The 27,458-nt window shown below is 41.5% G+C and overlaps 1 protein-coding gene across 13 annotated transcripts in view; it reads left to right on the top strand.

Annotated features, from left to right (window-relative positions):
* Positions 1-10,466: 10,466 nt before the first annotated feature.
* Positions 10,467-27,458, top strand: part of ARPP21 (cAMP regulated phosphoprotein 21) — a 196,392-nt gene continuing 179,400 nt past the window's right edge. For all 13 annotated transcript variants that reach the window (XM_030446436.1, XM_030446451.1, XM_030446437.1 and 10 more), the window contains exon 1: positions 10,467-10,583. The gene's annotated coding sequence lies outside the window, so the exon portion shown is untranslated. The remainder of the gene's footprint in view (positions 10,584-27,458) is intronic.

Below are 27,458 nucleotides of genomic sequence, written 5' to 3'. Positions count from 1 at the left end.
TTTTGTTCCCTCTTCATTCCTCTTTCTTTTAGGAGCACTTCATTTTAGATTGATTTTGTTATTAGTGGATCAGCTCAGAAGCAGTGCACCTGTTACATATATTGAGAACCTGCCTCCTGACTTTAGTGGGAGCAAGTGACAACATTTTAAATTAAACTGTCCTCCCTGCAACTATCTTTCTTTCCTTTATCTCCCCACCCAGCCATAAATAACCAGGCAGCAGAAGGCAGGTAGCATTATAAATTCTCAGGATACACAATTGCCTCATGTTCTGCATTCTGTTCTCTTTCCCCATTATCATCCATTTGAAACCAAAAGTTCATCTATTTGTGGTTCTGCCATGGCAGGATGTCAAATAAATTGATATTGTAGTTTTTAAAAGTATTAAGAGTACAAATATATACCAATACATTGATAATGCTCAACAACCTAAAAAAATACTACAAACTGGACAGTAGTGCTTTATTACTGGCATTTAAAGACCAAGGGGAGTGAAGCATAACATGGGAAAGACTGATTGTGACTCATAGTCTCCCATTTAAAAAGATGAATGCTGGTTTCCCTCACCATAGTGGCCCACCATCTATTAGCCCCCCATTTTCCCTCATATAGTGGGTATTTTTCTAAGAAAGTGTTCACTATTTACTTCTAAAGCATCAGTATATCATTCATCCCAGGGCTTCATGGTGGTTCTACTAAACATTACCAGGCAGGGATGAGGTATGGCCTTCTTGCTTTCCTAAGTGCTCAGAAACTTGGGGCTCTGCATCTGTCAGGCAGTCAAGGCAGCTGGTTGGGGCATCATCATTGGCCAGTCCCATCTTGCTTTTGGGTTCATGCTCCCTCTCCATTTTTTATTATGGCATTTCAGACTGCCTCACTCTATCCCACTCCCCCTTGGCTAGCACTTTGCTGTGTTTCCATAGGTGCTATAACAAGAGTAGCCTATTTTATATTGCAGTTAGTTTCTAAAATGCTGCTTTAATATCATGTGATGTACATGGATTGGGTCTGAGCTATGGAAATGTGTTTCCCACTCATCCCTAGAGCTCGTTCCCTACACTGGTGCTGTGAGGTGTGTCACTTCCCAGAGAGCCTGCTTCCCACACCACTCTAGGCTGCCGCATGCAGACAAAGAAGGACAATCCCAATTCTTCATGCCAGCACTAAGTTTCATCTCTATTTATTAAAAAACATGAAGGTATGCTTCAGTTCAGTTCACACACTTCTAGAAAGGAAAAGACCCCTGTCAGAAAACATCCCACAGTTGTGCTGTCCAGATAATGATGAGCATCTTTGATTCATTTCTCAATAAGTATAAGGAGACAAAAAGGGGCTGAGAAGCTGCTGTTGACTGTCCACTGTTTACCATAAACAGTCCCTTTCTTTGACACGGCAAATTCATGGATGAGCCTGTTTGTAGAGGAAGAGGACTTAAAAGTGAGGGGGCAAGTTTTTTGAGTGGTTTGGTTCTTTAGTTTTGTTTTTTCTTTCTTCACTAGGAGCTTCTAAAATGTCTAGTCATGCATTAGGAAGCAAAAACTTCTTAACTGTGCTGCCAGTTTCCTTGTAGCATTGTCTGAATATTTCCCATTTTGAATAACATTCAGGCATCATGCAGAACTCCACAGATCCTGTTATCTCTTTTAGACCTTAAAACTCCCCTCCCAATGCCACTGATATTTAGACAGAGGGAGGTGGTTTACATAAAAAGGTATGAGACAATATGGTCCATGATCTTGTTTTAACAAACTGGGCTGACTTGCCAGATGGGTTTCTACAGACAATGCAACACTTCTTATGTCTGATTTTTGGAACTCTGGAGATGGACACCAAAAATGCTGTCATTAAATGTAGTCATGCACTGGTCATCTTCCTTCCCCTTTTCACTGTTCTTAAAATGTTTAGAACTATTTTTTGATACTGAGCATTTGTCTATTAATATTTTGTTATGCAAATTTGAGAATGAAAACAAAAATAAAAATGAAGGGGTAAGGAATCTGCTCCTAGGTACTTAGGCTGAGCTTTCACAATATCTTTCCTGACATGCTTTTGTGGGGTGCCAACCTAAAAAAAAAAATATACAGAACTGTTGAGAAAGGGATCTGTAATACAGTGCTGCTGCTTTACAAATGAGTAACATCTGAGACAGCATGATTAGTTGGGCAGCATAAGACTCCTGGTGTTTTCTTTTTTCTTATTACTTCAGTGGTTAAATCACAGCTTGCAGAAGTGACTTTCACAGAAATCATCACTAATAAAACCAACTTCAGCAGGAGGATGGCAATAAACTGCATTCTATTTGTGCTGCCAATTTCCAGAAGAATACAGGACTATTTAAACAGATGCTCTTATCCCATGTAAGGAATCCTTGGCCCTGAGATCTGAATACCAGTATGACCAGAATGACAGCAATGATCTATTCTCTGCCAGAGACTCATCAGGAAATTAATATGTGTTTGTCCAATTCAGTATTAGTCTTGCTAGCTGAGCTGACTAGAGTCAGCTATAGATGGGGAAAGGGCAACAATTTGTTATCCACTATAATAAATCAGTCTGTAAATAAACATGATAGAATGAGCGTCATAAATTGAAAAAAAAAAACTTTTTTGTTTTTTCTGGAGACAAGAATTTCTTATTGTATCTAAAACTAGAGGCAGTACTGCTAATAAATGGGAGACAATTCTGATAGAACAGAAACAGGAATTGGAATGAATAATAAGCTTTTGTTTTCTCTGCCTCTTGCAAGTAGGAAGCTTTCTAATGCAAGCTGGTCCTGGTAAGTGATTCTAAGGGTGGATCGGGCAGCAGCATGGGATGATCCTCACAAATAATTTGGGAGTGGAAGGGGAGCTGTGAGTGAAATATAATTAAGGCTTGCCTGGCTGGTAATGCTGCCTTGAAGCTGCTCTCCTCCCTTTATTATAAAGACGTTTTCATTGCAGCTGGAAATGCTGTTGCTAACCAACACATGAACACAAAGGGTATAAAACCCCTGGCATTTTTGGAGAGGAAATGTAGAGACTTTTCATCTGGAAGATGTTTGTACTTGCTAATAGCTTCTTACAGTGATGAACTTGTGGGTACTATCACTTTACAATTGACAGTTTTAAAATTCCAAAGGATTCTTCCAAACATAAATTAGCAGTGTTTTTAAGGTTTCTGGAAGTCAAGAGATCTAGCCTAGCCTGCCTTGCCATCCAAAGATAGACTTGTTAATTTCAGAGCAGATCTCTATTTTTTCCTAGTTAGGAATAAGGGGGGGAGGGAGGGGGGCTGGAGGGATGAAAAAAAAAACCAAAACAAATAAAACAAAACCGAACCTAAAAATGGTTATATTTTAGAAAAATACATCTTGCTTATAAATAGAGGAATTGCTGTACAAGCCATAATGATGCATAAAGACCCACAGAATAGTTAGAGTTTGAAGGGACTTTAAAGTTCATCTAGTTCCAAGCCCCTCTCCATGGGCAGGGACACCTCCCACTAGACCAGGTTGCTCAGAGCTCCATCCAGCCTGGTCTTGAATGGTTCTAGGGATGGAGGTTCCACAACCTCCCTGGACAACCTGTTCCATTGTCTCACTACTCTCACACTAAAGAATTTCCTCCTAACCTGTAACCTAAATCTCCCCTCTTACAGTTTAAAACCATTACCCCTTTTCCTCTCACTGCAAGCCCATATGTAGTCAAACATCCTTCATAAGCTCCTGCCACTCTGCTTCATTTGTTCCAAACAGCAGCCCAACACAGGCACTGGAAATGAAAACTGCCCTTCAAAACTGGACATCTGATGACTGGCATTTCCTCTGTGTGTTCTTTGAAATGGTCATGCTGCAGAGGAGCAGTCTTCTTGCTACCCTGCTAGTCCTCTGCCTTGTGACTTATGGGAACCCATTCTTTGCTACCATAAGAGGAATGAGCAGAGGGGCTATCGCAGTACGTGGATGTCTGAAGAGCAATTAGAGAAATATGTATTGGAGGGTTTTTTTAGTATTGTTTTCAAGTCCATGTTATTTTAAAAAGAGAAAGAAAAGTCTCAAGGTTCCTTCAGCTTGTCCTTGAAAACATGTAAACATATTTTTCTAAGAGTCTGAGAATTAACTAGGATTCATCTAGGTTTGGCTTGGAGTATTTCTTGTCTAGTTATTCGGAATAGCTTCTTTTTGCACATTCCCTTGTATAAAGCAGAGCAACCTCTATGTAAAAGCAACCAGAACACAGATAGATGTCCTCATATAATAATGATACGATCCCATTTCCTGCCAGGCATATTTCAGATGTGCCTTTTCTTGTTAAACCTAATGATTAGTGCCTTGTCCTTTGACCCTTTAGCTTTGCTGGCAGTTTGTATTGATCAAGTGTTGAGGCACAGAGAGCAGAAAAAAGGTTATCTGGGGTAGCACTATAGTGCCTGTAGTGGGTTAAATCAAGCGGCCATTCCCAGAACCTCTGCTGCTCCATCAGCCTGTTTGCTTATTTTCTGGGTGAGCCATTTTGTAAACACAGCCAGTGCATAGCAGGCAGGTGGGATGGGAGCTCTCCTGGGCTGCAGGGGCATAGGAATGGCTTCCAAGGGACCTATGTGTACCCTGGTCTCTGCTCTCATAAGGACTTCTTAATTCTTACTCTTGCTTCAGCTCAGGCTCTTGCATCATTCAAAGCCATTTTTAGGTACCTGTCTAATGCTAAGATGCCATCTGATGATTTTATTTTTAATTTTTTTTCTTAATTTTTACTTTTTGGGAGCAATCTTTTCTGCTTGGGGTGAAAACAAGCTGTGCTTGAGCACTGCTTCATCTCTCTAAAAATAAAAGTTGGCTTTCTAAGTGCACAGCACACTCCCTCTCTTTCTGCCTCTCCATCTACCCCCACTTCCCTCTCTCTGCTTACTTCATTCTGATGGAGAGACGAGGAGGGGGGCAATCTTGGCAACTATCAAAGACAGATCCTAAGTGGTGCACAAATGCACACATAGCAATTTGGCACACAGCAGAAGCCGGGGGTGGGAGGCATTTTGGATTTGTCAGCTCATCGGCACAGCTAGTTTCTTGTCAAACAGCAGAAGTTGCACAAGTCCCTGGTGGCTGAGATGCAAAGCTGTATTGGTCTGGAAAAGCAAAGATGTGAGGCCACAGGATGATTTTTTTTTCCCTTCATGCTGTATCACACTTTACAAATCTGTTTGCAATCTAGTGTTACCTCAACACCCATTCTCTTTCTTGTCTTCCATGCCCCAAATCTTACATCAGTTTGCATATCTGTTCTCTGCCTGTGTATCTTCATTTCCCAGCATTTACATGTCAGCAACTCTGTTAATTGTGATTCTGTGATATAATTTGCTAGGAAACCTTAGAGACTTTATTTGGGTCAGCACAAGCTTGTGCTTGGGAAAGTTTTGTCAAGCACAGGGATTTGCAAAAGATTGTACCGTGGAAGTTAAACAAGCCCATACAGGGCTGAACCAGGAGTTGCCTTTCCTAGAATCATAGAATGGTTTGGGTTGGAAGGGACATTACAGATGATCTAGCTCCAAAACCCCTATCACAAGCAGGGACACCTCCCACTAGACCGGGTTGCTCAAAGTTTCATCCAGTCTCTGCCATTAGTGCTTCTTCCATTGGAGTGGTTTTGATAACCTATCAAAAAGTATATAAAAATTAAAAAGGTATTTCATTCCTGGTCTAGGATCTGAATGTACTCTCTACAGCATGATATGTATTCCCTATGATTAGATGCCTTTACACTTTCCTAACTTTCCTTTTTCTGACAATTTTTTTTTTCCACTCTATTTTTGCATGACTCAGAGATGCCTTTTCCATTTCAGCTTGCAAGCAAAAAACATTGGCGTGTTTTACCCCTGTGGTGCTTGAGAGATGTGCTTTCGCCTGCAGGTAAAATATACAGCACAGTTTTGAATATGCTTCTCTTCCTTCCATGACTCTGTCATTTGCTTCAATTCATGCTATTCAAATTTCTTCAAGATATATCAGTAATAGGCTCTTGTAACTGTGTGATTAGGTTCTTGCCTTGACCTCTGCTGTTGTAGGAGATGTTGAATCCTAATGAAGGGAACATGAGGATGCTGACAGATCCCTGCTTTTGTGCTTTCACTACCCCCAGAGAACTGCACTCTGATATAGTAAGGGACTGCTTCTCTGAGAATAGGTGCAGCGAAGTCCTGAGGAGTTATTTTAGAAACCATTAAGCTAATCTGTCACACAAGGCTTGGCCTAGAATTAATTTTGTGCTAACCTGATGATCAATCCAGCCTTCCCCAGAGTGACAGAGATGGTATAATTACAGGTTTCTGTAGGAATGGAGTTTGGATGTTCTGGAAATCTTGCTTCAGGACTCAAGCAGTTCAGAGGAGCTACTGCTCAGCCTTATCTCCAACAACACAGCCCTGTACTTCACACACACCAGTCTGCACACCACAGGGAGAACTGTGTGTATGTATCACTATTTTTCAGATGAAGTGATATACTTAAAAAAAACCCAAAAAACCAAAAAAACGAAACGGGACAAAAAATTGATGAGTATTAGTAACCAAAGATGAGAACAGATCCAAGTGCATCAAAACATTCAAATTTTTGTTTGGGTAGTTAAAGGGTGGCTGATAGTTCAAAAATAAGCCTCTAGTCTAGTGATTAATGGATTCTGCCAACCCCTGTTGTGGAAATATGTGACTGTTCCCTTGTATATGCAGGCTGGCTGGAAGCATGGAAATTGCTTTTGTCTTATTCATAAGAATTTGTTCTGTGTATTCTGCTAAAATAGCAACAGATTGATACTGCAGACATTTTGCCTACAAGGAAGCTGGGTTAGGGCATTTTACATGAGTGTGTAGTAAGAGGGGAGATTAAATAGAAATTAAGAAGAAACTCTTTAGTGTGAGGTTGATGAGACACTGGAACAGGTTACCAAGGAAATTGTGGTTGCCCCTTCTCTGCAAGTGTTCAAGGCCAGGGGTTGGATGGAGCCTTGAGCAGCCTGGTCTAGTGGAAGATGTCCCTGCCCATGGAGGGGAGGTGGAACTATATGGTCTTTAAGGTCCCTTCCATTCTATGGACATTCTATGGTCCCAAACCATTCTGTGATTCCTCAGAGGACTTCATAGCTGTAGCTTGGTGGATAAGGGCCAGTTGTTGGGTTCAGTTCCCTTTAGATAGGGAAGGGAACCTAAAATTATTACTATTTTTTTTCGTATAGTGCATCACAGATCCAACCACCATTTTCCTTTGGTGACAAAATAAAATAATTTAAAAAACCAAAAAGAAAGCAAAACAGTAAACAAAAAACAAAACAAAAAAAATCCCAAAACCTGAGAAAAGGGACAATCTCTTACCTCAATTGCCTTCCACAGGCTTCCATATAAACTACAGACTCAGCTGTTTAGTATTTCTGTGACAAAGTACAATGGAGTACACCCAATCACAAATATTTGGAATAGTTGTAGTGAAAAAGGGAGGCACTTTCTCAAGGCAGAAGCCAAGCATGACTTTTGAGTGTCCAGTTCTTGTGGATCACATCATATCTATTTTTGACCTCTCATATCCTTGAGTGTACATTTCAAAGTAAAGAGGTAAAGGGACAGGACTGAAAATGCTTTTCCTATCATTATTGTAATATTGATTCTTGTGATAGTGAATAGCAAGCTAGGTCAACAACATCATGGGAGACCACACACTCGCTAGAAAAATATGTGATACCATCAAAAATTCAACTCCCACACAAGAAAACTCAGTAGTAGGGTAAAATGTGTTGTGGAGATTGCCCCCCAGGCACATCCATGCCCAACACTAACCCCATGCCAGAGTCTGAGCAGCTTGTTTCATGTTGTGAGTGCTTGCGCAATATTGAGTGATGATACCAGCTGTGCTTAGGTTCTTGAATTACAGAGAGATGGTGGCCATATGGGGACACACTGTGCCTGCAAGAATGGCTGGCTTGCTGCTAGACTGACAAGCAGAGGGCTGAATTTCCTGAATTTGTTTGTCATAATTCTTCTAGAGACTATGGCTTTGCATATCAATTTTTTGTTCTGATGTGCTTACCTTGAATGGGCACGGGCTGGCACATTTTCCCATATATAATACAAGCTGAAAATAGCTAAATCTTTATATGCTCAGAGGCAAGATAGTCTCTCACCTGCACTCAAGCTTTGCAGCTAGATTTGGTCTTCACCTGGTCTTGAATTATTTATGATGAGAAGTCTAGCTAAAGACACACAATTCCTGAAATGGATGTGCAGCTCATGCCTCAGCCACAAAAATCCCTCACTAAACTGATATTGGATGCTTTCCTCTTTCAAGGAAAGCTATCGTTTGCTTCCTCAGTAAGCTTTTAATGCCTTTGACTGAAATTGAACAATATCAAGGAGCAATTAATGTTATTTGTTTATGTAGGTGACTGCTCATGGTCACTTAGCAGACTGTGTCACATCATGACAAAAACTTCCTATGTTTCACTGTGCTACAAAGTATAAGGGCTGGAAGAAGTTAATCTGAATCTACATTCCTTAAAACACATGTTCCTTTCTGTGGTGGATTGTATAATGTAAGCTTCATCACCTGACACCCCTTCTCTGAAAGGCTAAATTACACGGAGAATTTTCCAACTCTACCAGTAATTCCATTTGAAAGATTTAAATGTTAAATATTGTTTAAAAGATTTAGTCTAAAGATAGATGTTCTGGATAAACTGAATAATTTTTTTTCAAACTGAATGACTCGTATGGTTACTCAGGGAATGAGTAAAAAATATTTGGCTATAATAGTATGGTGAGCCCATCTTGATTTGGTTGGGTAAACAAACCTTACAGCTAGTAAGAATGGAGAGAACCTACCCAGATTTTTGCCTTATCTATATATTAGAAAATCAAAAAAGAGACTTGGATGTAGAAATAAGCCAAGTTCTTTTTCCCCAGGAATCAAAGAGATGACTTGGAAGATGCAAGGGGAACGTAGAGATTCAGCTATGTCACAATTTCTATCTAAATTAGCTGTCTAGGGAGCCTCCCACATTTTGCAGAAGTAGAAACGTCCAGTTTCATTTTGTCTTTCTCAGACTGCAGCAACTTTCTGCAGAAGCCAAGTTCTCTACATTTACTTTTGCTGTTTGTCCCTTTAATTCTCAAAATGTTTCTGGTGTATTTTTAATTTTTAGCTTATAATTACTTTTTTTTTTTTTTTTTAAAAGGCACCATCTGGTCCCTGACATGGTTTAAAATAACAGTGCAGCCAGCATGAAGCCAGCAATGAGATTTTACACCTTTCACAACCCTGTATGAGAGTTTCCCCTATATTTCTCCACAAACATTGCCACCATCAGTCCCATTCCCTCCAGACAGGTCTTACAGAGAGCAACGTCTTGCATCTCCTGCTTTCCATCCCTTTCATCTTCAATGTACTCATTTTATAGAAACAAAACGGGTGCATCAAAGAAGTTTACAGCTAGGGCTGTGGAAGATGTGCTGTATAGTGCTCAGTCAGAGATTTTGGAGTTGGAGCTCACGTTTGTTTTTAAACTGCCCTCTGGTGCTTATCACTGCTGCACTGCATGCCTTCATTGCATACCCTGGTCCCTGGAGACCCCTGCCAATACCTAGGGATCAGAAAAAATCAAGCACTGCAAAAAAATTCCTTAAAAAATAAAGAGAAAAAAAAAGTGGCACAATTCTGTGGGTATTTTATTTTAAGTGAGATATTAGTATGTCATAATTGCAGGTTATGCTGGGCAGAAAGATTTTCTTGATTTTGGTTTTTATGAGTCACTTAGGGCACTAGCTTATTTTACTTTTTTGCTTTATGCAACAGCACTGCCTCTCAATATGCTTTCCTAGTAGCCACAATTCAAAGCATGGCACTAAACAGCGTGGTCATGAGAGCATCACCCTCAGCACGGCTGAGGCTCAGCTTGGCATACCTGTTCCAGCTGTTGGAGGACCTGAAGTTTTCAGTGTCAGAGACAGCAAATATGAGAATATGTCCTTTCCTATTTGTGTCCAGCAATTTTGGAAGGATGAAAACCACTGCTAGAGAAAAAAATTTTAAAAAGACTACTGTCATGAATGGGAAAGAACTGCATGGAGCTCTGGTTCTTCCGTGAAGGTTATCCATCGAGATGTTCACTTTTTTCTTTTCGTTTTGTGTTCCTTTTTAACTCAAGACCAAACTGGACAATTATTTCCCTACAAGCTGCACTGTGCCTGGATCACTCTCCTGTCCCTGCCACCCTTCCCCAGTGCCAGCAGCATGGGTGGCTAATATTAGCCGCGCAGCTGATTGTCACGGCTGGTACCCTGCGACAGGTGCAGGGCGGCCGCCACGCTGGAATCCCGCCCGGACCGATGCCGGCTCTGGCACTCTCCTTCCCATTATACCGGGATAGGCTGTGTCCCGTCACCACTATGCCCCAGCCCCCCCCTTATTGCCCCCTGGGGCTGGCCCCAGTTGTCATCAGGACGTGAAGCGGGGTTGTGGGCGCTTAGGGAGGCTGCTGTGGGGAGAAGCAAACCGTGACTCCTCCAGAGCAGAAAGCCAAGAGACTCCTGGATGAGGCTACTCCTGCCATGTGGATGGGGTAAGGAGAAGGTCTCAGTAAAGCCCTGGCTTGGTGCTTTTATTGTGTTGCTTCTTCTAGGAGGAAAACACAGGCAAAAATGTATTTTTTTTTTTAATGTATCAGCACTGTGAAACTAGCAGATATGGGTTGCGTTTGCTCATCTGTCAGCTGTAGTATTTTTACAGCACAGCACTTTGGGTTTGCATTAATTTTAATTGGCGTTCTCTAATTTTAGAATGCTCCTGTGCAAAGTTACTCTCAGTTCCAGCGGTGATTAGGTGGTGATGACGTGTTTTAATAATAAATGTAGGAGAGGTATAGAAGAAGAAATCAAATATGCTGACTCTACTTTCAGGGAGAGTAAGAAGTGCTGTTGCAGGGAGAGTAAGAAGTGCTGTTGCTCTGCTCTAAAAGTATTTGACCTGTTTGCTCAGGGGTAATAACTTGAGGTCCTCCATCTCCTTTCTTTTTTGGTTTGGGTTTTTTTTTCCCCTTTGTGTAATTTTTTTTCCCTTAAACCCTAATAGCTTCTTAAGGTACAAACACTGTAATGTCCGGGTGGTGTTTAGTTAGCATAAAAGCTGGAGAGAGAACAGGGGAGCCAAAAGGCTCGTAATGTTGCATGGGTTCATTTCTAGTTGCCTGTTCCTTTTACATGACTCTCTCTCTTGGCTGTGTGAGGAGAGGCAGGGCTGTCAGGCAGATAGAAGAGCTCTGTGTGCCCCGGTGTGACTCCTGCTCAGCAATGCCCATGTGAACCCATGCGGTGCCCACCTTCATGCTCCCAGTGGAGCAAGGAGGGTTTGTTTGCTCAGGGAGCCAAGCAGGATCTGTCTGCAGTGTGACAGCCTGCTGCATGCTGGAAGCCAGATAGTGCTGATGCTGCTTCTAAAATAAAAATGAAAAATAAAGTATAAATTAAAAAGGCAAAAAATAAACAGAGACGCAACTCCCTAATTCAGTGGCTCTGAATTGGAGTGCTACCAAAGGCAGAAGAGTGGCCCCAGTGGTGCTCCTGGAGAATTAGAGTGGTGAAAAGACACTAAAAAATAATAGGAATCTCTCAATTGGCTTTTGTAGGCTTTGGACCAGCACTGTCCTCAGTATTTCCACCTACAGGTAGAGGTGAAAAAATTTTCTGGAAGTTGTGGACTAAATAAGTGCCATCTAATAAGTCTTAGATGATATGGAACCGATTAAGCAGCTCCAACTTCAGAAGTGTCAGGTGTTACAAGTGTCAGGTGCAGTCCAGGTCTAAATTTCTTTCCAGGAGAGGTTTTTTTTGGTTGAGTCTATTATAATTTAAACATTGTTTTGACAAGAAAGGGAAAACCTGCCTTTTCTCAGTGCTGTTTGCGAGGCACAACCTCACATGAAATTGTCAAAGCTCACTCTTTGCTGCAGGGACCATAACATCTCAAGAGGTTGTGAGGTCCTTCCCAGTCCAGTAGCTCTGACTGAGGACATCATGCTACTACTACACTATTGCTGTCCTGCTGCTCATGACCTCTCCACAGCCAGCTCTGTGCTGGGGGCTTGACGTGGCTGGTTGGCAATGGGGACACTATGTAAACTATGATAATCCCATACATCTCTTAACACCCTGACTCATGCTTCCAGCCAAACATTTCTTCAGCTCCCTCTCTGCTTCCCAGTGCCCACCCATCCTGCTGTCTTTTCCTCTTATTTTGATACATGAATTTGCTGTGCTTCAAACCAGTGCTTCAGCCATGCCCAAACAGGAGCTCCCACAGAGACAGGCCAGCATGGAGGGCTGGTGTTTTACTGAAGGGAGGCATGGGGAAAGTATGTGGCTATCTCCCTTTGAAAGTCATTTATTTGTGACTTTGAAAGCGCCTCTCTGCACAGCTCACAGAGAAGTCATTTGCAGATTTGATGCCAGTTTTTAGTTACAAGATGACAGTGGATTTCACTGTCACTAAATTCAGCAGCTAGGAGTCCTTCAAGAGAGGTGTGGCAGTATGAATCTCTAGAGAGCCAGGTCTGTCACCTTGCAAAGGATCCTGCATCCAGGTAGGAAAGCACAAATAAGCATGTGGCTCTCCAGTGGTGCTGGGGACATGCTTGATCAGAATGTTTTATTTATCTTTTTAACTGTGGTTAGAAAATGCTCAGATTTTGAGAAATGTTTCTCCTACTTTGTACTTAACCAAGCAGGTCATGCAGCCATTGCTTCATCCACACAATTTTATTTTATTGTTTAATTATGTATCAATTTAACTGGAAACTGTCATTCTGGGTTTATGGGCTCTTGTATTGCATCATGTATTGCATCCCACTCATAGTTTACCTTTTCATCACTCTAGTAACTTGGGCATTTAGCTTGTAATGTCGCTGCAACATGTTACAGGAAAATCCAGTTACATTTCTAAGCAGTACATCAATCCCTATTACTGCAAATATATTTCTTAGTGAGAAATAATTTGGTGATAAGGAAATAGAAGAATATATTCTAGTACTGTACACATCTAGCCAGTGAGGAAGGCAGTCTCTTTTGCTCCTTCGAGTATTGCAAAAATCTGCCCTTTCCTACACCCTAGGAGTATGTAGATAGGTGTGCAACAGAGAATATGATTTCTATCCTGTCCAAAAGCATAGGCTAGCTATTCATAAAAGTGACTCTCTTAGGATCCTTAGACCTCTGTTAGTGATAACGAGGCACATAAGCAAGGTACCCCATAGTCTCATATATTATATCATACATCATTCTAATGCTGGGTTTCCCTTGTTATTTTCCTGGCAAGTTCAGCTGCTTCTCCATATGTTTCTTCTTAAAGGAAGAAGGAGGTGAGGTGTTCACAAAACAGGCAGTAACATCTCCTATATTAAGGGAATGTTGGTAGAGAAGGTTTGTAAAGAAGGTGCCCTATTGAATCCTTAAAAACACATTGGCAGGCTGAGTGGTAATGGGTGTCAAGACCTGTGACCCAACCCAGATGACAGCCAAAGGACATTTGAACTGGACTCCCTGGCTTTCTAATCACCTTCTCAGAGAGGAACTTCAGTGCAGCTGGATCCACTCCTCCTCCCAGCTCTGGGTTTTCCCTTTAAGGAATGGTTTCCTTTTGAGGGTAACCAAATGACAGCCCCTTCAGACCTTCGAGTACCCCTTGATCAGAATAAGGTGAAAAGGTTGAGCAAGGTCTGTTTCTCTACAAACAAGATTGCAATTTTATTGATCTAACACTTAAAGGTTCTTTTGTAGCAATTCTTGGGGAAACAAATCCAACAAGTATGTAGGTATATACACATATAAAGGGGACACAGAAAGGTGGGGGGTGGTGGTAAGAAGACAAAGAGAGAGAGAGAAAGTCACCAGTCCTGGATTCAGGCATTGAGCCAGGCAATTGGGGAGGGTTGATGTTGATGAGACAATCATGCAGCCCCTCATTTTATAGCCCTGTCTCCTTTGTTTCATGAGTAAGTGTGGCTGAGCCATCACGACTGGGTGGCTAGAACTGACTTCAGCCTCTTCTGCTCCTCAGTCATTTTTGTCCCCAATGTTATCATGATGCAGATGCTTACCAGGTCTTCTTCCTCTCCAGCAATCCCTTTGGGAATGCTAATGAGAATTTGCTCATGGGTTTGTGAAGGTGGATCAGTGCCGCTCCCTGTGACCCAGTTCTGTGTGAATGCTAAGTGGGCCCAATTAGGGGAATAAGAACAGTTCCCCTATCCCATCCCTTATGATGGATGAAATGATAAAAAGGAAAAGGGCAGCAATGCAGTTCCTCAGCATCCACACTGGTGGATCCCCATGCAGTGAAAAGGCCTGGAGTGGGAGCAGGGAAGGTGACTACAGGTGATGGATGATGTTGAGACCTCAGAGGGAAATGATATAATAAATGGTTGATCTGACACAGTAGGAAATGTTTGTGTAGAAGTGATGGGTAATAAACAAGCTCATGTTGCTATAGATCCCCCAGGCAGCGCAGGAGTAAAAATACTTTCTCATTTTCTTTCTCTGAGCAAAAAGGTAGGGAGGTGGGGACTTCTATTTGTAACATCCAGGCACAAATAAAATTGTGTTTGCTGCATTATAGTCAGTGCAATCTTCAGCTGATCCAGACCTAAATCAGGTACAGCTGCAGCTGTAGGTTCTCAGTTGTCATAGTTGAAGTTTCAAGGTGACTTCCCTTGCAGCTTGTTGAATGTCACTGACTGGAGCTGAGGCACCACTGGTGTCTTTGTGGTTGAAACACCTCACTTTCTTGCACTTGTTATCAGGGCTGCCAGAAAGATGGGGACAATCAAGCAGTTTGCCCCAGGCGTTGACTCATTATATGTGATACATGGTAACACAGAGAAGTTCACAGACACAACTTTTGCCCTGGAGTTTCCAAGTGTTCCTGTTTATCATTTGTTATAGTATTTTACTTCCCTTTCTCGCCTCCATTTTTGTATGAATTTTCCTCTGGCTCATTTTTTATTTGAATACTGGAAAATGGACCTCTATTGCTGCTTCTGTAATAGTCAGGTAGGCCTTAAGCTAGATTTTACAGGGTAGAAATTATTACTTGAATGCAGCATTAAAAATTAATAAGGACTTTGATTAATAAATCAATTAATTCAGCAATCTAGAAGCAATTGTTCAATAAAAGGTTTAGCATCTCTTGGTTTAAAGAAAAAGAGTGGGAGGAATATACTGACTAAATTTTTAGCACATCGAGATCACTTCAGGTGTCTTACCCACAATCCCTCCAATATCAGTGAAACAATGTTCGTCCTTATTACTTTCCTTATAAACACCTAAGCAACACTTAAGAAATTTCATACTGGAAAAAAAAAAAAATTAAAATATGTGTCTGAGTTACTGAGCAGCCACAGAATGAAAGTGCTAAAATTATCTGCCTAACCTCAAAGTTTAAGGTCTTGTACAATGCCTTTCAGAATACTTTCTTAGGGGTAATTTTTTTAGTGTGGTTTTTTTCCCTTCATAAAATGACAGCTATCCAGCTGTCCAAGTTTAAAGAACAACTATGCTGCAGGAAAAAAAAAAAAAGCACCAAGAAAAAAACCTCAGTCTCCTCTAAAAACTCATATCTCTTACAGAATCAAGCTCTAGTTTCTAAAGATTACACTGTTAAAACTGTGAGGTTTTGTGGGCCACTGGTAATTAGGGTGGATAATGTTAGTGAATAAGTGAGAAGAGCAGAAGAGCACTTAATATCTCCCCCCAGATGGGATACTGATGTCTACAGTGGGACTACTAGGACTGTCCTAGAAATTTGGTGTTTATAAAATAAGAATTGAAGTTAAATGAAATAGTATGTATATTTTTATACATTTGTAATTTTAGAGGCTTTGTAATTTCAATGCCCTTTTTGTGCACCTGTATATCTCCCATTATTTCATCCATGATAAGGGTTTCTGGGATTTAGGACTTGGCAGGGAGGTAGGATTATTTTGGAACAGGCATGTAATGACCTATGATTTGACTTACAATATTAGGCAAGAGCCCAACAGTTGTTGTATAAAGCTACCGAATACCAGCATTTGGAAAATGAGATCCGCAAAAAACAAAATAAACAAATAAACAAAAAAAGTATTTTTTCCTGAATATGTCCCATAGCTATGGTAGCTCAATATGACTGGGTAGCTTCTTTCTAATTCTTGTGCTTTTGCAGTACACTAAGCCTGAACTAACTGGATTTTAGGATTACTTGCTGTTCAGTATGGCATTGTCATCATACGATTACGATGCAGGACTTTCTGACCATGGGAGAATACAATATTAAATCCTGCAGTACAGTTTCCATAGTGCTGCATTATAGAATCATAGAATGGTTCGGGTAGGAAGGAACCTTAAAGATCATTCAGCTCCAACCCCCCTGCGTGGGCAGGGACATCTCCCACTGGACCAGGTTGCTCAAGGTCCCATCCAGCCTACACTTCCAGGGAGGAGTTATCCACATGTTCCCTCATTAATCTGTTGTTCTCCTAAACCCTGTATTTTTAATGATCAAATCGTTGTTCTATTACAGATAACCATAGTAGGTCTAATTCTGGTCGGTAAGTAAGATTACCAAGTTTTATATGTGATGGAAGAGGGTGGTGGAGGAAACATATGTGTGGTGACTAAGTAATTATATACAACAAGTACTGGTTCCAACATCATATTTATCTTAATTGTAAGAATCTGTTTGAGAGAGAAAGTTTCCCTGGAAGATAACTATCTGATAGCAGTGGGGTTATCTGGTTTGCTACTGTTATTTTTATGAGTAGATTCTATGTGCTATATGGTTATCCCCAATTTACAGGTGAGGGATCCAATTTCTTGAAGATCAGAGAAGAAGTTAGAGGGGAGCAGCAGGTCTGCTGGCATCTGTACTATGTCCTCTTTGACTTTCCAGAGAACACTTTTACAGCCACCCATAACACTGCTCCCCCAGTGCAGGTTCCAAAGAGTGTACAAGTATCTGGTGGTCAAATTTCAGCCCTACTGCTCTCCTTTTGCTGACAGCACCGTAATGAGTTGAAACAACAACCCGGTATTCCCAGGGCTGTGTGGACATGGCTAATGCAAATGAATAAGTAAAGCTAATTTGTCATGACAAGGTGATACTTGTATATTATGCCAGATCTTATGCTGCTAAACAAGAAAATCTCCACTGCTTCTCATTTCACTTAGGAAAAAAAATACTGAGGAGGAAAAAATCAATATTTTCAAACTGGGAACATATGTTTATCAGGTTTCTAAGAGTGACTGGAGGCTAAATACAAAGACTCACATAACAATTAAGCTTCAGGAATTTTTCCTTGAAATTTAAATCCTTTCCCTTGTCACAATTCTAGACACAGGGGGTATAAAAGCAGTGTCAAAACAATAAGCTGTGAAATGGCAAGGAGCTGAGCTGGTTCCTACCCTCCAAACTGCTTGTCCAGCTCTCAGCAACACCCTGAATTTAAATCCCCATTGGTTGTGTTAGAAGACATGTGGAGGGGCAAGAGAAGCTGCTTTGGTTTACACCAGTCATTTGTGGTGGTCTGGGCAATTTCAGCCAAAACCAAGTTGTAGCCAAACTTGCTGGGGTGAGTGGACAAACATGAAGAGCAACATCAGCTTCTGCTTGGCACAGGCAATGCAGTCATAGTCCCAATGTCTTTTGATTAGCCAGAATGTGGTGTGGAAGTGTAGCTGAGTTTTTAGGGAAGGACATAAGAAATGGTCGGTCAGGAAAGCTCAGGCTTCCCCTGTGGAGGTCTGAGCTGTGTCTGAGAGAGAAGGTGTTGGTGTGAACCCTACTCCTTTGCAAGCTGGGAAGGGATAAACAAGAGACCCAAGAAACTGCATTATTTCAACCATGTTTCATTAGACCTTGTACTGAATTCCAGGATTATACAGCATAGTTGGTTAATTAATATTTCTATTACTATATTTACTTTTGTAGCACTATTTCTACCAGAGTCCATATGCTTAACAATTTGCAGAAGAGACTGATATGTCCATTTTACAGAATGGGGAAACAGGGAGGGTTCTTGCTAGTCACCAAGGCAGCCTGCTTAAAGTCATGCTCTGACTCCTCATGTAACATCATCCTCTTTGTTGCAAGGAAGCTTCAGTGAACACAGCTGGGATGAGGATCTTCTTGGGTGCCAGCTTATAGGACAAAATCTTCCAGCCAGGGTTTTCATGAGAAACACTATCCAGAATAGAGATCCTCATGTGTGACCCCTGGACAGAGAGATAAATCAGTATTAAATGAGCAGTTTTATTGACAAATAACTCAGTCTGCCATGCATGAAAGATCCGGTGCTTTTCACTGAGTAAAAACTGATCTGTGTCATAATATAGCCAGACGACTAACCTCACAGAAAAAATCAGAAGTCAGAAAATGCCTCACCACAACTGGTCAAATGCAGCACAGGGCTGATCCGATTGGTGTCCTGGGTGTTCCCTTCCAGGCCATCAGCCAGAGTCAGAGGTATCTCTGCACCACGCAGATTTAGAGACAACAGCTTCACGGTTCACCCCAGTTTTTCTGTTTGTTATGTATGGTAAGGAGGATGGAATACTATGAGTTCATCCATCTTTTGGGATTCTGGGGAATAGCAGGGGCACTGGGAATGAAACAGGGAATAAGTACAAAAATCTCCTGACTGTGCTACATCAGGCATTGAGAGGTTTAGGAGGGGCTTCCTAAATAGTATGACATCCTATTCATCCTTTTGGTTAGACACAGCCCTCATGAATTTTCCTAGTCCTCTTTTAGTCTTATTTTATACATTTTGGCCTCTGCAGCATCCTGTGTCTGTGAGTCACAACTTAATTACACCTTGCGCAAATAGGTTCAATGCCGCGCTGGCACCAGCAATTAGTACTTGCAGTGGCATGATGCAAAGACACATTTTCTGTGCAAAATGCACTTTTCATCAGCACTACCCCATAGGGAGAGGCTGTTGAAGCTCACAAGAGATAACTGTTTCAAGGGGGAGAGGGGCCAGTGCCAGCAATCACATCACCAATGAGCAAGAGGAGATAGGTGCTGTCAGCGTGGCTCCACACACCTCGTGCTACCTGGCACTGGAACAATTAAAAAACCCTCGTTGCTTATTGAACCCCAACTACTTATTTGGTTCACTGTGGCCATGGAAACACCTGACCTATTTACAACTTCAGCAGCGTGCGTGGCTGTTGGTGGAAGACAGGAGGGAAAAGGGAAATGCTTTGATTTTGGATTTTTAGACTTTTAATTAAGATGAAGTGCATGAATAGGTGTGCATGTGTCCTTGTGTGAGGGGAGAGTCAGAGCAACGTGGCCTGAGTAGGCAGGGGTGATTTGTCCAGACCCTGTATTTTGCATACATAAAATAACATTTATCTTCTCACTCACCGTTCCCAAAGTTTTATCTGTGGCTTTCTCAGGTATTAAGGAAATTCGTTCTCCTGTTGGTTTGACAGCAAACTATTCCACGGTCTCTTTGCACTGTTCCTCCCTGAAAAGGTTCCTGTGGCCTTGTGCCAGCTTGGTCTACCCAAGAATGAAAGGAGTCTCATTCTGCACAAGGTTGCCTATGTACCTTACAACTCTCATATGCTCCTGACCTGTCCCTCAGTACAGCTGAGAAGATGGGAATGAGCAACATAAAGTCATTTGGCCACATCAGATGAAGCAGGATATTTCATTTAATTGCAGCTGGTGCTTTTGTTTAGGCTTGTGACTCTTGTGATACAAAAATGCTGCATAAGGCAGCAGAGGATGAGTTCAGGATATGTCAAGCTGAGCTTTCAAATTCTGTTCTTCTGAGGGTACGTTTTAATATAAATGGGAAAATTGGATTTTAGAATAATGGTTACCTGAAATGGAGCCCTAGCTAAAAGATGATGAGACCTGCTGCAGATATTAAACTCTGGGTGTAAAGAAGACCTCTGCAGATGCAAGATAATCATGGTGCATATTAGAATGAAAGGAACTCCAAGACTTTAAAGATCAATTGGGAAATCTTGAGGAAGAAAGAATGTTCACATTTGATATTAGTGAGGGAGAGTCTTTAATATCCACAAAGCGTCTGATTAATAACCATAGCATCAGTCTTCAGGAATGCAAACTTGGTCACTCTTTAAGATGAAATCTTCCCCTTCATGTGCTTTTAAAAATGTGTTTATTTATTTATTTTCATTGCGTCTTTCAAAACCATTCATGTTCTGGTAGGTAACAGTTTTTATCCTGAAAGAAAGGGGTGACTGGGGAACGAACTGTGCAAATTCTGTTCTCAAACACCAAAATAAGAGAGAAAATACCATCTGCCTCTCATCCAGCCTACTCTCTGTGGTCCCAGCAATGCCTTCTATGGAAAAACAGTTGTGAAGCTGCTAATGTGTGGTTTCTGTGAGCTGAGGGACTGTTGCTTCTCCCCAGAAGAATCAGCTGGGACCCCATTCCTTACTGTATAGGGTTGACTTCCAGACTGTCCTGTGTGTCTGGCCCCCTGCCTGGGCTAGGTGAGATCCCTTTTCCATGGCAAAGGCTTTCAGGTGACATTGCTGACAGCTTTCTTCTCCTTCTGCTACAGCAGTCAAACTGATGGAGCTTTGACAGTAGCTGTGACTCATTTCAGGAAGAAATCCACTTGAGTGCTTATTATCACTTCAGCACAATTTACATTTTTCCCAGTCAGAATGAACGTTTCGTCGTGATGGGGCACGGGCTGTTTCCTTTACCCTGGGAAGCCCACACAAACAAACTTTTTACCTGGAAGTTCCTGTCAGAAGCTTTGCAGCTGGCTGTCTTTTGTTTCTGACTTCTTTTTTTTTTCTCCTTCTTGTCCTTCGTGGCTGTCTGGGTTTTGGAGACTAGTTACACAACACTGTTTTTTCCCTCCCCCATCATTGCTGAGCAAATTCAAGGCTGCGGAGGAGGGGGAGGAGAAACTGATGTACAGAGCCACCTTTGCCCATCCACTTGTGGCTGGGGTATAATAGGTAGAGTTGATTTGAGACTGCCAAGAGTTTGCTGCCAAATTGAATTTTTCATAAACTGATTATTGCAAAGTGCTCTTGGCAGAGGGAAGTTTAACACCTTTCTAACAAGCTCAGCTCAGCACAGCTTGTAAGGGGGATACTATAATAATAATCCCCTTCTGGATCCTTGGCCAGGATTTTGGATTTACTGAGAAACTGTTTCCACCTCTATTCCCTCACCCAAGAGTAAACCCACTTAGGGTTTTTTCATTGCTATTATTGGTGCAGGCATAGGAAGACAACTACTCATGTAAAGCAGCCTGCCTCCATTGATCTCAGTGCCCTGATTGACTTTAGTACTGTGGGGGTGATCTTATGATTCAGACACAGTCAATAAAGTTGATGGTAATCTATACTCACTAACTTAATCTTAGCATTTTCCTCCAAAGAGAGATAGGTAGCCAGGGAAAGGGACTGGCTGAAATGCTCAAACAATTTATCTGGCAATTTCTGCCCTGTGTTTTCTGCTTGCAAAATACCCATCATGAAAGATTTTGGTTTATAAGGCATTTAGTTTTCCTTTTGCGTCAGAGTTTTATACTATACGTAGGTAAATTTTGTTCTCCACGGTGCAATGTCCTTGTTGCCTGATGACTGTCACCATGCAGGCAGATAGGGACCAGTTCTGAGGAAGCAGGATAACCTCCTACCTACAGGCAAGTATCTTTGCTCAATCAGAGATTCATGCCAAGTAGACAGTCCCCAGAATATACTTGCATGAACCTTCAGGAGAGGAAAAACAGAAAGCAGATTGCAGTTGAAGCAAAGCTGTAATTTGCAATTAGTCCAATTCATGTTCAGAGCTCAAAGAATACACACCAAGAATATTATTTTGGACAAACTACATCTTTTCAGTTTAGCTACTGGAAGCTGTGCCCACGCAGACACCGGAGGACCTGGTTCACGGTGGTGCCTTGATGCAAACTCCAGCTGGATAGTGCAGGGGGTGGGCAGGGATCCCATGCTGTGAACACATCTGCTTGGCAAACCTGGCAGAACAGAATCTGTGTGCAAGTGATGTTTTTAAGAAGTAATTAATCATTTTAGACCCGCTACCCCTCAGCTCACCTTTCTAGCAAGCACTGCTAGTTTAAAATAATAGTACTGTAGCAATAGCTACAGGGGGAGAGCATGTCCTTGCTTATTATTCTATTTGCTTTGCCTTTTCTTAGTATTTATACCATTAAAACATGGCAAGGCTTCACACACACCAGTGGTATACATGCAGGAGGAAGCCTACACTTCTCCAAAGGGCAGATGTTTATGGAAGCCCCAAAGAGAAGAAAAAAGGCACAACATGCCACTGGGTCTGCCACCAGCAAGCACCTGTGAGGAATAATCCACACAGAATATGGGACACATGCGGAAAGTGCAGTCACAATTTAAAACCATGCCATCTGTTTAGGGAATGTGAACGGTTTTGATCTGCCCCTGAAACAAACAAACAAACAAAAAGTGGGAGCACTGGGCCTTTGATTCTCTTTGGTGGTGCAAACAAGCAAGACGTTTCCAAATGTCTGAGCAGATCCTCTTCTGCCTGGGAGAGGGAGGCTGTGCTGGTCTGTGGAGCAGGTGGGGGAAGAGGTTTCACATTTACAAGAATGGTAAAAGAACTCAGGGCACTGTCGTTATCTATAATTCAAATGTTTCTGCCACAAGTTTTTTACAAACAATGCTTAACTTGAACAATTTTGTGGGCCAAAAAACTACAAAAACTAGAGGGGCAAAAGACCTGCATGAGGTCAAGTCAGGGAATCTTTCTGTTTTCATTTTGCTCCAGGAAAATTTCTTTCTGCTGTCCATCAGGATCCATTTTAATGAAAAGTAATTTTGATTTGAAAAATGAACCTTTGTAATGAAAAGTGAATTTCTGTGAGGCATTTTAAATGATGCAGGCTGATCACTGAAAATGACCTAAAACCAATGCCAAGTCCTCTCAAAAAGTGCTTCAAGTATTTTCAGCCAGCTCTTCTCAGCACATAGACATTATCCATAGCAGTAGGAGTTATGGTGTTAAAACAGTAAGTGCATATCATGAAAAACTGTCTTTTCAGACAGATCATTCATAAATATTAAGGGTGTTTTTTTGACATGATAAATGATCTTGAAAATAGCTTTACGGTAGGAGAGGAAAAATGGCAGCTGTGAATGTGCTATAGTTAAGTGACCAAAGGCTTTGGTAATAAAAATTCATGTTTTCTTTGTTTTAATAAGAAAAGCTGGTTTATTATGTTTTTAATATTCCAGACATTGAATAAGATGCCAGTGATAAAGAGTATCAAACAAACAAGAAAGCCAGAATAATTAACCACTAATGATTTTCTGTCATTCCAGGGCTTAAAATATCAGCAGAGATGAGTAATTATTGTAGGTTTCTTGTTCTGGAGAATGGCAAGTAAAAATAAATCAAAACCAAGCAGCATAGAGTTTTTTACAAAAGCATTTAAAAATTTCATTTTGTTTTGGAAAAAAAGTTAGGGTTTTTTTCTGGATTTTCTCCTTTAATCAACTAAGGAGGAGAGAGAAAGAGAAGCTGCAGTTGCAAAGTTTGACATTTTCTTTTTCTTTTTTTTTTTTTTTTTTTTTTTAAAAATGCTCTTTCATTTCTTAAAAAAACATAAACTATTCCTAAACAGCAGCATCTGAAAATATGGCCCAGAATAACCAAGCCTTCTGTTTCTTCCCTGCAGAAACACTTGTATCTGCTGTGTAGCTTTAGAGAAATGTGTCTCTTCAAATCAGGATTCTATTTCTTTTGGTGAGAGCTAGATGAGGAAGATTATGGCATGTTTCACTTCTTGTCATACCTTCTTCCTAACCCTTGCCTTTTATGTATACATAAGATGCATTTTGAACTGTCCTTCAAAAGGAAGGTGAATTTTAAGATGCAAATGTCAGCATCTGCCCTTGTATGTACCCGTCACATGGTTCTCACACTGTAGGAGAGGGTAACATCAAAGTCTAAGATTTTTCTTGCTCTTCAGACCTTCTTACAATGAATGAGAGTATTGCTGGAGCAGAGGATAACAGGTTTGTTAAAGGGAGTGAGGCAGCAGTGGTTTCATCCTCGGTGCCTTCTGCTGACCTTCTCCCTGACATCCCCACCATCCCCAGCAGGACTGGGGACATGGTGCTGCTGTCTGGAGTCACCCAGGGCAGGTCAGGTGAAGCAGAGGCCATAATATTTTGGGTTTTCCCACTCTGCTGCTTCCAGTAGGTCTGGGAGAGAAGACAGAAAGTGATTTGGTTCTTCAGGTTCATTGTGGTCTTTTTGCCTTTGTTAACACACCAGATTTGGAGGGAGAAGCAGCTCCACATTTATTTCAGTGAAAGAAGCTCAAGTGTTGTTTTCATTCTGAACTGGGAACAAAAATACTCTTGACTTTCTCAAGGCACAGAATTCTAAAAATTCACTTAACATCCTATTTTACTGGCTTTTTAGTTCTGAATTTATTTTCTGTATTCTCCTCTGGTATGTCAATAGCAAACAGTACTTGTTTTCATCTTTCATTTGGTCTTTTTTACAATAGCTGAAATGCTTGCTTTAATTGATTCTTCTTTAAAACCTTAAAAGCAGCTGTTCCTTGGTGTTGACTAGCACATCTTAACATTGCTGGTAGATCACAGAATTTCTTTTTTATATTATAGCTGAAAATGTTTTCCACTTGGCTAAATCTTTTCTACAGGTATCTATTTAGATATCATTCATTTAGATTTATATGAAAAAAAATAAAGCAGGCTATCTATTTTCATTTGCATGGCATCATTCTGTTAGACCATATAATCCACCATCAAACATTTATTTGGACACATGCCTTGCATAGTTCCATTCAAAGCATTCCTCTGCTGGGAGACATTAGACAGACCCCTTTGGGCAATTTATTTCCAGTTGAGAGATATTAATGCTTCTGTGTGATAAAGTGGTGTTGTTTTCTCCGGTTTCATCTTTCTATTGCCTTAAGATTGTAAATGCAACAAGTGTTGATGAACGAGGTGCTTGCAGAGCCAAAAGAGCAAACCCACCTCAGTGAAAACAGAGTGACGTGATGTAGAGGCAAGGGTCATCTTTTGATCCATTAATATATACTTAGAGTGTACACATAGGTTGCTGTACAGTGCAGTCTCATTTCCTGACTGGCTTCGTGACAAATGGGCTGCCCGGGTCATCTCTGACCTGTGCCTATGGAAAATGAGCTTCTAAAGCTGTGATCTTTATTATATGCTGCTCGGTTTGCTGCCAGTGGATCTTGCCTATACGTGTGGTATCATCACCTGGTAAATAAATTGTTTTTGGCCAGCATCATTAGTTAATTAGACCCTGGCTGTTTAGGCACCTGGAACAAGCAGTGGGAATTTAAATTCTTCTGATAAAAGGATTTATGTATAATGAGTCTCACCACATAATGAGTTCCAGCCGGGGGAGACTGACCATTAGTGGATGACTCACAGCATTACCGTAAAGATCACAGTCACATATTCAATTTTATAAGGCTTTACATACACTCGCCGAGAGCACGGATTCTAGAAACAAATCTTTTGGCTCTGTTTTTCCACTGTGCTAAATTTGATACAGTCCTCCGATGTCTGAGAGTAAACAGGCAGGACACAGCAGGCTATTTATTTATTTATTTATTTTATTGCCCTTCCTCTCTTCAGTTCCAAGAGGAAAAGGAGCTGAGTTTTTTAATATTGTGAGAATGCTCAGCCCTTCTCAGCTGGGAGATGTCAGAAGCAGCTGCAGACCTAAATGAAAGGAGCTCATCTCTGAAAATTTGCTATGCTGTAATAAATGCAGAGTTCTGCTGGTGAGCTGCTGATGGCTCTTTAATGTCTTTATTCTTTAGCAGTACTGAGAGGCACTGCAGGTTCCCCCTCTTCCCTCCCCAGCCCCAGCAGCTCGCTTCCCCCCTCCCTGCCCACCTAGGCTTAGGATGTCATCATGTGAAGGCGAGAGTTCATGGCAACATTCAATGACTACACTGAGTTTGAAGGCAAGGGCTGTGCCTGGTTTTATCATCCAGCCCACAGCTTCCCTTCAGCTCAGGTTGATGTTCTCCTTTACTGGCATATTTGCTTTAAACATTTGGCTGCCTGAATCACGTTCGTATACTGTGCATTGCTGGTGTTCAACACGGGGGTTGTTATCTGTTTATTTTATTTGAGTAGCATATGCTAAGCAAGGGAAGAATGCATTTTTCCCAGTATATTTGTGACGTATTTTCCCAGTTAGAGGTATACAGCACATTAGGCTAAAACCCAAGAACTACCTTCCAGCCTTTTTTCCTTCACTCTTTTTGTGCTAATCTGTGAGCATTGGCATCTGCCAGTCTGGAGACTGGGAAAGTGTTAAGACCATGACAGATTTAAAAAAAAAAACAAAAAACCCAACATGTTTTATGGCTGGGGAAGTGAGCATAGTGTGTGTAAAAGGATCTCAAAGTTTGAAGGAGGCTCTGGGAAACCATCTGGATGTAGTGTAACTGGTGGTGTAGAAACCTTAGCAGCCTTTTCTTGCTGAGGTTTAAGAGATGCTGAGTCTAGTCATGCTGTACTTCATGTACATGAGGCACAACATTGTGGACTGCAAGATCCCAAGGAAATAGGGGGCATGTGGCTGGTGGGCAAACCAAACACTGATGGAAGCTCCTCTGGGTAACATGGAAGAGCTGGCACTACCAGACACTTCTAATGGCTAAGAGAATCACTTTGAGGCACATGGGGATAAGCAGATGATGAAGCCACAGGATAATTTGGATTATTTGGAGGTTACCACTGTAGAAAGGCAAGAGTACTGTTCACAGCTGGATAGCAATGTGACCAAACAGGTCATAGAACCCAAAATCTCTCTGGCGGAGGAGGAAAGTGACCAATTGTCGGGATCCTTCTCAGCCTGACAGAACACAGGGCCATTTCTAGGCACTGATGAAAATATGGTTAGGAAAAAGAGCAGTATGTGGTTTATGGGACTGTAACAAATGTGGCACTTGGAGCCCTGTGGGAGACACTGGAGGTGGAAGGGCTGTGGTCATGAGCTGCCATCATATTTGCTAAAGCTCGATGGTTAAGGGCAACAGTCCCAATTGCAGTGGGATAATGGTCATTTGGAAAAGCCATGGTATCAAGGATAGCAAAATATACAGTACCAAAAGCAATTTGAGATTTAAAGCAGTCTGCATCTGTTGACCTGACTCGAGAGGCATGAGTGAGAATGTGAATGGTGAGAAGGGGTCCCACATGAAGTCCTGCAGGCTACAGCAGAATGGAACAATCAACCTAAAGCAAGTAATTTTCCTAAGGCAAGTAATGACCTGGTGACCTCTGAACCTGCAAGTCAGCCTGTGCCTGAGCCCAAGCAGCAATTGCCATAGACAGAGGAAGTCTCTGGAGCCTGGAGGAAAGGACCCAGGTGG

Source organism: Calypte anna, chromosome 2, assembly GCF_003957555.1.
Source record: "Calypte anna isolate BGI_N300 chromosome 2, bCalAnn1_v1.p, whole genome shotgun sequence".
Lineage (NCBI taxonomy): Eukaryota > Metazoa > Chordata > Aves > Apodiformes > Trochilidae > Calypte > Calypte anna.
The sequence above is the reverse complement of the archived record's forward strand: the minus strand, read 5'-3'. Positions and strand labels throughout refer to the sequence as shown.